This window comes from Humulus lupulus, chromosome 5 (genome assembly GCF_963169125.1).
Source record: "Humulus lupulus chromosome 5, drHumLupu1.1, whole genome shotgun sequence".
Lineage (NCBI taxonomy): Eukaryota > Viridiplantae > Streptophyta > Magnoliopsida > Rosales > Cannabaceae > Humulus > Humulus lupulus.
In genome coordinates this window covers 187,301,503-187,312,866 of record NC_084797.1, presented here as the reverse complement: position 1 = coordinate 187,312,866, position 11,364 = coordinate 187,301,503, and positions in this window count along the sequence as shown.

Here is an 11,364-nt window from a genome sequence, read left to right as displayed (position 1 = left end):
TGGCCTTCTCTTTCAAAATACACCTGATAAGTGGCATTGAGTATCCCCTTCGGTACAAGATTCCATCAACCAGGATATACCTAGCAGCCTGCCACTGAAGGGTCCTAGCTTTGTTTCTGTCTGTTGGAAACTCACCTTTCGTCAGGTACTCTGTGTAAGGTGCCATCCATGTGTCCACCGCTTGAATCACCAAAGAGGCCCCTTCTGCTTGGATGCTTGGTGTAGATAGTCTTTCAACTGGCACTATGTTTAGGGTGTCAGCCTCCTTGGCACTCGCCAACTTGGCCAAAGCATCAATGTTTGAATTTTGGTCGTGAGGTACTTGCTGGAGAGTGTACTTATCAAACTGTGCCAATAGATCCTTCGCTTTATTCAAGTAAGCGACCATTTTTAAACCTCGGCCTTGGTACTCTCCAATGATTTGATTGACCACTAACTGAGAGTCACTGTAGATATCAAGTGACTTTATGTGCATGCTTCTGGCTAATCATAATCCTGCGAGTAGTGCTTCATACTCGGCTTCGTTGTTAGAAGCAGTGAAGTCAAATCTGATTGCACAGTGAAATCGATGCCCCTCATGCGCTATCAAAATCACTCCTGCTCCTGTGTGGTGCTCATTAGAAGAACCATATGTAAACAACTTCCATGAGGGAGTTTGGTTTCGAGGTTCAGGCTCTTCTGGCTGCTCGTTATCTGGAAGTCCGGTGAGTTCTGTGACAAAGTCGGCCAGAGCTTGTCCTTTTATTGCTGCTCGTGGTAAATAAGAGATATCAAACTGCCCAAGTTCAACCGCCCATTTCAACAATCGGCCTGCGACTTCTAGTTTTTGCAGAACTTGCTGTAGAGGTTGGTCGGTCAAAACTGTGATTGGGTGAGCTTGGAAGTATGGCCGCAATTTTCTAGAGGCTAAGATCTGGCAATAGGCTATTTTTTCAATAGGTGGATACCGTAGCTCCGCTCCTATTAACCTCTCTCTTACATAATAAACAACCTTTTGCATGCCTTCCTCTTCTCTTACTAGGACAACACTAGCAGCGTATTCTGTGATCGCCAAGTAGATGAACAAAGTTTCTTTATCAACCAGCTTTGATAGAATCGGTGCCTGCAACATGTGAGTCTTTAAGGCTTGAAAAGTCTATTCCCACTCCTTCGTCCATTCGAATTTCTTGTTGCCTCTAAGTAGAAGTAGATTAAAAAATGGGACGCATTTGTCTGTCGATTTGGAAATAAATCTACTGAGAGCAGCAATTCTTCCGGTTAAGCTTTGAACATCTTTGATTTTTGTTGGCGATTTCATATCGACCAGGGCTTTGATATTCTCAAGATTGGCTTCAATTCCTCATGAATTTACTATAAATCCCAGGAATTTCCCTGATCCAACTCCAAAGGAACACTTGAGGGGATTCAGCTTCATCTGGTATTTGTTCAAGACGTTGAAGCACTCTTGCAAGTCCCCTATGTGTCCTTCTGCCTTCTTCAACTTAACCAGCATGTCATTGATGTATACCTCCATGTTTGTTCCGATCAGCTCCTTGAACATGTGATTGACTAGTCGTTGGTAAGTCGCATCAGCGTTTTTCAAATCGAAGGGCATTACCTTGTAACAGTAGAGCCCTGTATCGGTCTGAAAGCTAGTGTGATCCTCGTCATGGGGATGCATACTGATTTGATTGTATCCGGAGTATGCATCCATGAATGAGAGAATCTTGTGCCCTGCAGTGGCATCTACCAGCTGGTCGAGTCTAGGGAGTGGGAAACAATCTTTAGGGCAGGCTTTATTAAGGTCTGTGAAATCCACGCATGTTCGCCACTTGCCATTCGGCTTGGGAACAAGCACGGGATTAGAGACCCATGATGGATAAAACGCTACCCTGATGAATCCATTCTCCCTTAGCTTCTCGACTTCATCCTTTAGAGCCTTCGATCTATCTTTGTCGAGAAGCCTCATTTTCTATTGTATTGGTGGAAAACTCTTGTCTACTTTCAAGACATGGCTAATAACCGCAGGGTCTATTACAACCAGGCAAAGACCTCATGGTTTTTCCTTAAAAAAATTCCACCAGTTCTTGTTTCGTTGTTGTCTCTAAGTTTTTACCGACTTTCACAACCCTGGTTGGATCTGCGTCATTGAGTTGGACCTCTTCAAGGTCCTCAATGCGTCCTATTGCTTCATCAAAATCTCCAAAGAAAGGATCCAAACCCTTGTCCTCACTTTGGGCAACACCCTATTTGGTGACACAATCACCTGATTGGGCTTGTACATCACTGGCCGTTTGCAACTCCTTTCCGGCAGCTACCCTTGACCCGCCTTTCTTCGCCTTAGATAGTGAGGCATTATAGCACTCCCTCGTTTCTTGCTGGTTTTCCAACATGCATCTTATCCCTGCATCGGTCGAGAATTTCATGGAAAGGTGCCATATCGAGGTAACGGCTCACAGGTCGACCAAAATTGGCCTTCCAATTACAGCATTATACGCTGAAGGACAATCAACTACTATGAAAGTAGTGAGTAATGTCCTGTTTGTAGGCGCAGTTTCTGTTGTAACTGGGAGTCTAATTGACCCTGTCGGGGCGAGCCCTTCGCTAGAAAAACCGTATATGGTTTGGTTGCACGGCTCCAGGTCCTTGACTGACAACTTCATCCTTTCCAGTGAGGACTTGTACAAGATGTTGACTGAGCTTCCTATGTCAACCAACACCCTTTTAACCATCATGTTGGAAATTTGGACATCAACGACCAGCAGATCGGAGTGTGGGAATCAGACGTGTTGAGCATCGTCTTCGGAGATGGTTATCAACTCCTCCTCTGTTCGAGCTTTCTTTGGTGCGTGATCCTCCACACTCATCATCTCGATGTCCTGGTCGTGGCATAAGATCCGAGCATATCGCTCTCTTGCTTTCCCACTATCCCCTGCGAGGTGTGGTGTAACGCCCCAAACCCCAGGGACCGTTACCGTGTGCCTTGTAAATAGTGCTAAACTCGCTAATTGAGTCATTTGGCCAAAATCGTGAACTAAGTATGATTAGCGACTTAGGGATTAAAAACTTTGGTTAAGATGTAACGTTTCACTAGAACGTTTAATTTATACATTGGGATCCCGAAAATAAAGTTTCAGAGTCTATTACAGAAAACATTTACAACAGGCCGTTCTAAGCGGCAAAACAAGGTTCAACCCTAGTTCCACTTTAAACCTCGTCCGTGGTGGACGAGCAACTGCATATGTACATGTCACCACCTAAGCTCTTCAACTCAAGGATGGTCCAGCTTCCTCTTGCCTTTACCTGCACCACGTAGCACCCGTGAGCCAAAGCCCAGCAAGAAAATACAATAGAGCATGATATAATATCAACAACGATCATAATAACCATTCGGGACTGTCAGTCCAAGCCAATAGGTGACAATAGCCAAAAGTCACAATAATGAGCATCGCTCCCTCTAGCCATGTGATGATAGGGTCACCAAGGCTTAACCGATAAGTGATTCTTTCTTAAGTTTGATTAGGACAGGTGCAAGGTGATTAGTCACCAACATAACCTTCCTCACGACTCTAGAGTCGAAACTATGGACAACGTCCCTTAGCCGTGTGACAAACGGTCACCGGGGTCATATACCTTGGCTGAAACCATCTGGTCTTAGACCAGGCAAGCACTTATAGTTCTCATTGACCTTCCGGTCGGTCCAGCATTAATACCCCATATGAGTCATTCAATGCCGACCTCGATTAGATCTAATCTTTATTTGGCCCGGCGTTCACAACGCACTGCCACCTCTGACCCTTAGGTCGGTAAAACACGACCAGTGCTCAGCCCGTGGTGAACTTAACTAATAAGTCACAGCTTCACAGACGGATCTGACACCATTGTCGATTCTGACTAATAAGTCAGCGCCATACACAAGTAAGCCATGCCACCAAACATATATCACATGTCCAATATCCATAAACAAGGTATTCAGCATGCTTACTTAACAGATATTAGTACAACTAGGACTATGCATTAACACAGTGGCTCAAGCTCTAAACGATATCACACCCAGTATACAAAGCATGTCCTAATCACATGTTTCTTATGCATCATATGCAATATATTCAACAATCCAACATGCACCAAGAATAGCCATGCACGTCACACATAATAATCAACCGACATGCATCAATAACAACCACGCATGTCATACTCAGTAATCAACCAACATGCATCATAATAGCCATGCATGTCACATATACACAGGGTGCAGTTTTCTTACCTCAAAGTCGAGCTAGAATGATTTAAAGAACGACCCTTGAGAACGATCAACTTTTAGTCCTTTAGCGGTCACCTCAAACACGATTTGAATCCTCTTTAATGGCTAAACTCAAGCTAAACCTCCCCAAGCTTGACTCCCTAGCTTGCTTCCTCAAGATAGGCTCTCAAAACCTAAAGAAGAGGGTGAAGGAGGACTAGTACGGGAAGGGAGGGAGAAAGAGAGGATAGGCTCTGTTTGAACTCTGTATTTTCTACAGCCTTCATGTCATATATATCCTTAGGGTCAAAAGACCATAATGCCCCTAAGCCAAATAAACCCCTTAAAAGGCTTCCAAGGGTAAAATTGTCATTTCCCGCCTATCTCGTTAATTATAATTAACGCTCTCCAATTCCCGCTATTCTCAATATTCCCAAATACCAATAAATCATATCCCATTACCCTTTAATTCCCGGTGATGCTCTAATCATCAAAATGACCCCGAGACTCACCCCGAGCCCCGAACTTTAACCCGTTATGACTAGACCGAACACTTACATCTCATGATCGTCTCATGTCGATTAGCTCGAACCAATCCACCTTATAATGTGGCTATATTAATTAATCACAATCATACACCCAAAATATACAATTACGCCCACAATGGCCAAATTACCAAAATATCCTCACAATAATAAATCCTCCCATATGCATGCATTCACCATCATATAATAATATAATTCATGTAAATATGCATATAATCATTAAATACTATAATAAATCAATTATGGCCCTCCCGGCCTCCTAATCAAGGTCCCAAACCTTATTAGGAAATTTGGGGCATTACATGTGGGTTGCCATAGATGGTGAGTAATGTACCTGCCACAGGAGCTGGCTGTAAAGGTGGCGAGCGTTGGCATGCAGGCGCCTGCTCGTTGCCACCTTGAGCCTCTCGCTGAGACCCTCCTGCAGCTCGTACGTATCTCCTTAGTTATCCCTGCCTGATCAGGAACTTGATCTCGTCCTTCAACTGGTTACACTCATTGGTGTCATGTCCGTAGTCGTTGTGAAAATGACAGAATTTTGTTGTATCTTTCTGGGAGATATCCTTCCTTATAGGCTCTGGTCGCTTATAAGGGACATTAGAGCTGGTCGCCTGATAGACCTCTACTCTACTTTCGACAAGGGCCGTATAGTTGGTGAATCTTGGCTCATATCTATTTCCTTTGGGGAGTTCATTTTCAGATGTTGACGGCTCGTTGCCCGCCCTTTTTCCACCATTTTTGTTGTTCCCATTCCCGTTGCCATTGGGTTTATCCGACCTGTTGGCGGCTTTGGCGGGATTTTCCTTTGGTCCCTTGTCTTTTGTAGGCGACTTCCCCTCATTGGCGATTGCGTCTTCGAGCTTGATGTACAGATCACCTCAATCCAGGAACTCCTGGGTACTCCTTACTCCATTCTTTCTCAGGTTGTTCTAGAGGGGGGAGTGGCATCTAACCACGGAAGTTAGGGCCATCATCTTTCCCTCGTCGCCCACTGTTTTGGCTCCAATCGCTGCTCGCATAAAACGCTGGACATACTCCTTTAGGGGCTCTCCCTCCTTTTGGCGTATCTCAACCAGCTGGTTGGCCTAAGTGGGTTGTACGCGACCCACATAGAATTTTTCGTAAAATTCCTTCACGAACATTTCCCAGGATACTATACTAGCAGGAGAGAATTTAAAGAACCACTCCTGGGCAGTGCCAGACAGTGCGGCGGGGAAGATCCTGTAGCGGGCATCGTTCGACACTTTTGAATATCAATTTGTATCTCAAATTTGTTGACATGAGATACTGGGTCCCCGTACCCATCAAAGTTCGGCAGTATTGGCATTTTGAACTTGCTGGGGGTTTCTGCCACAACAATCCTCTGCACAAACAGAGTGCCTCTGCTCTGGTCGTACTCTATGTGGGATGTCCGGTTCCCGACCAGCTGTTGTACTGCCTGGTTCAGAGCATCAATTTGAGCTTGAATCGCATCTGGGATTGTCGGGGTGACTGGTGCTTGAGGAGCGTACTCATTATGCCTCTTGCACCTGTCGTTGAGTACGTCTCTCAAGTCATCATCCCTGCGCCTTTGCTCGCTAACTCCTAGTCGATCAAAGACATTATGCTGTCGGGGTTGCCCCCCAGCGTTATGGCTTAAAAGCTTATTGTCTCTTGGTGGGGGATTCCTATCTCCACCTCTTTCTTCATGCCTTCAACCAGAATTCCCCCTGTCGGAATCAGCCTCATTGTAGTCGTGGCCGTCTCTAAATTGCGGCTGACTTTGGCACGATTGACTGGTCACGTTGTTTCCTCCTCTGGCTGGCATTTCCCGAGCATCAGCGGGAGGCCTACGCTGGTCAGTGGGTCCCCATGCATTATTATGCCATGGGGGGCCCCTGACCGCAGAGCCTGACTCGTTATGCCTTCTGTTGGCAGAAGGACGTTGCCCCCTGGTCGGTGGATTTCGCTCATCGTCCCCTAGACGTCTAGGGCTACGGGGCGGCTGCCCGGCCCTATTCTGCCTCTGGCGCTGGGGATTGCCGCGACCAGCCTCAGAAGGTGGCTGTTGCTCAGGATCCCGAATTGGGACATCATCCTGAGCAACAGGTGGCTGCTCCGACCTTTGTGGGCTTGCTGGGTGGACCGGAGGACTCAGATTTGGGGCCCGTTGTGGTGGTGCACTTGGTGGATGATCCTGTTGAGAGGCCGGCATAGCATACCCTCTAGCCAACTGAATGGCTGCTTCAAGAGCGGTCATGGCATCTCTCTGCTGACAGTCCATTTCTGCTTGCCGCTCATTTAGTTCCTGGCACTAACGCTCAATCTCCCGTTGCTGCAGCGCCAAGGTCTCTGTCGCATTTTCCTGATTGGCCCTCAGACTGGCCAACTCATCCTGCAACACGCCTAGGGTTGCCCTCAGCGTCTCGGAATCCATTTCCTCCTATTCAAAATCCAAGTGTGGTTCATTTTCAGCCACATTTGGAGGAGGAGGTTGAGATGATGCAGCGCCCACAGCCTGTCCAGCTCTCTTGGATGTCTTCGCCATTTGATTTTCTTTAAGCTTCTTGACTAATCTTTCAATGAAAGCACCAGAATGTTGACCCTCGATTTGGCCAATGACACAGAGTCAAAATAACGACAAAGAAACAAAAAGGAAATCAAGAATGAAATCAAATGGGAAGAAGGTGACATAAATGATTTATAGTGGTTCGACCCCAAATGTGTGGTATTAACCTACGTCCACTTAGTGTTCTTATTGATGTTGAATCCTAACGCCGTGATCAAAGAACTAGGGTTCTTGAGTTTCACCAGCCTTAAGAGAATTACAACTTTTCAGTCGATAATCACACTATGTTCTCTCTATGAGTATTCAAGTTCCAGGTTCAAAAGAGTAAAACAAAGTCCCTTCCTTGAGCCCTCTCATGTATATTTATAGGTTCAAGGGGGTTACATGGACCAATGGGCCTTAATTATCCTTAATATCAGCGTGTCAAGGCAATAAAAAGAAAATATAATAAATGTAGTTATTACAAGATTACATATCTTTAAAGGAAATAAACCGAAGCATGCGACCAGACTGGTCGCATCTAATTGCGAGATTTGATGAGGCAAAAAACACCTGGTCGATAGGCGAACAACATCCCTTTACTTCAACGCTGCCACGTATAATACATTCTTGCCACGTCATCAGGAGCTATTTTTGGGTAAACAGTTATATAGAATAAATAGTTTAGATTCATTGGAAAAATCTTGTCCATCATGAAACTAATTCTATGTTGTAACAAATGAAAATTGTAACAACTATAAATATGGACCATTGATCTTAATCCAATGGTTAATATTAAAGTAACCATCCATGGGTAGTAACTATTAAGAGTGCACTCATATATATATATATATATATATACTAGGTAGAAACAATGTGCAATGCATATTTTCTTAGTTTTAAAGTTGTAAATATTGTCTATAACTTTAATAAATATTGGTTCACTGTTTTAAAAAAAAAATATATATAATAAAATAAATTATAGTTCTATAGTGTATATAAATATTTATATCAACAACCTCTACATATATGGCATCTAAACACAACATTGACATAAACACGACATATATATAAAATACAATAATATTTAGAAAGAAATTAATAATAAAAATAAAATAAGATAGAAAAAGTCATAGTGTAGATAGTAGTATACATGCATCAACTATTTTTAATTTCTAATGTATGTCACAATGTCCTTTGGTGAATTTGATGAAGAAAAAGAGCTTCAATCACTTGATAAAACAAACTATCGCATAAATTTATAAGATAAAAAAAATGATATGTATGTCTTTATTATTTTAAAATAAATATGATTTAATTATTTAAATTATCATAAAATATCTTTAAAATATCCTATTTTAATTCATTTATTTTTTTTTGTTTAAGTTTATGTTTGTTCTAGTTTTTTAATTTGGCAGTGACAACAAAAGATTATATATTATATGTTTAATATAATATTAAATTTAAGTTTAATTAAATTTTATTTAAGTTATAAAATATATGGTTTTATTATTTTTAAATAATTATCATTGTAAAATATTTCAAAAATATCCTATTTTAATTTGTTTAATTATTCATTTAATTAATTTTATTTAAGTGTTTACAATCTATCGTTAAATATAAGAATATTCTGTTAAATATAATAATATTTCATTAAAGTTAACGAAAAAAAATTAAAAAACCGTTAAAGCCAAAAATTTTCGTTATCTACATACTTGATATATATATATATATGAAAGACTTCTCAATGGTTACTACCCATAGATGGGTACTAACAATTATGATGATGTGACAACATAGTGACTTGGTATAACAAGTCACCAAGAGGTAAATATTTTTTCTACAATAATTTTGAATTTAGTTTTTTTTTTGTCATAATTAATGTTGTTTCCAACCAATGAGAGACATTGGCTATATTTAGAAATTGACATACATTTAAAAAAATGAAAAATTTACAATATTATATTTTCATAATAAGTACACGTTTTTCATCAGGTAACCTTTCCAAAAATTTGAAAAAATCAAAATTTATATTTAGAAATATTAATTAACAACTATAAATATAGATCATTGATCTTAATCCAATGATTAATATTAAAGTAATCATCCATGTATAGTAACCATTAAGAGTGTACTCATATAATTGATGACCAAACTATTTGTCTATTTATAATAATGAATAGCAGATATTTGGATTCCAATTTTATGCAAAAATGAAAGTTACATAAATTTTCTGATTTTGGACTAATTATTTTTCATTTTGTTCTGAATAATTTTTATTGTTTAAACTCCGTGAGAGATTTATTGATGACATATTTATGTTCTATAACAATCGATTTCATAGAATAAGCTGATCAAATAAGTATTTTGTATGAATATATATTTTATATTAAATGAGTTTATTATGTGAAATTTAGAGTGATGATCTAGTATATTTCTCTAAGAAAATAAGTGTGTTGTCCAAGTTGTTATCATCTTCAAAAAAATTAAAGAGTGATTGTATAAAGCCTTAAAGCAAGTTCAAAAGAAAATGATAAAATAATCATAAAACTGAATTATGTGAATTTTAAACATATTCTAATGTTAAAATGGCGTTTCCTATTGTTTAACTGTCCGATATATATATATATATTAGTTACAAACAACGTGTATTATGCACATTTGTTTAGTTTTATGTATAGAATTTATTAATTATTTTTATTAAATTTATATTAATGTCATATAAATTTCAAATAAATATCTTATTTTAATTAAATAATTTATTTATTTTTGTTTAAGTTTATGTTTGTTCTAGTTTTTTAATTTGGGAGTGACAACAAAAGATTATATGTTATATATTTAATGTAATATTAAATATTATACGTGTATTTTAAATTTAAGTTTCTTGCTAGTTTTTTTTTTAAAATAATTTGTTGCTAATTGATAGTAGATTATATTATTATTCTAATAAGTGAGTTTAAGTTTAATTAAATTTTATTTAACTTATAAAACATATGATTTTGTTATTTTTAAATAATTATCATTGTAAAATATCTTAAAAATATCATATTTTAATTTATTTAATTAGTTATTGTTTTTAAATAATTATTATTGTAAAATATCTCAAAAATCTCATATTTTAATTTATTTAATTATTTATTATTTTTAAATAATTATCATTGTAAAATATCTTAAAAATATCTTATTTTAATTTTTAAAATTATTTATTTTATTTTACTTAAGTTTAAGTGTTTACAAACTACCGTTAAATATAAGAATATTCCGTTAAAGTTAATATTAAAAAAATAAAAAACCGTTAAAAGCAATAATTTTTGTTATCTACACGCTTATTATATAGAAGATATATATATATATATATAATCAAAACATGCAATATACACGTTTGCTTAGTCTTATTTATAGAATTTATTAATTATTTTTATTAAATTTATATTAATCTCATATAAATAAATATCATATTTTAATTAAATAATTTATTTATTTTTGTTTAAGTTTATGTTTGTTCTAGTTTTTGAATTTAGGAGTGATAATAAGAGATTATATGTTACATGTTTAATGTATTATTAAATATTATATATGGATTTTAAATTTAAGTTTATTATATGTTTAATGTAATATTAAATATTAAACGTAGATTTTAAATTTAAGTTTCTTGTTAGTTTTAAAAAAAAAAACAATTTGTTGCTAATTCACAGTAGATTATATTATATGTTTAATATGATATTATTCTAATAAATGAGTTAAGTTTAATTAAATTTTATTTAAGTTATAAAACGTATGATTTTATTATTTTTAAATAATTATTATTATAAAATATCTCAAAAATATCATATTTTAATTTGTTTAATTATTTATTGTTTTAAAATAATTATCATTGTAAAATATATGAAAAATATCATATTTTAATTTTGTTACACCCAGACTTCGAGACCCGATAGTGTAACCTCGAAAGCTGAACTCGTCAGGTGTAAGCTCGTGATGTCTAAAGTGCATGTTCGTGATCCAGGTGTCAAACCCTCGAAGCAAGGTGGCAACCTCGAAGATATGTAACCTCAGAATGATATTTAAGC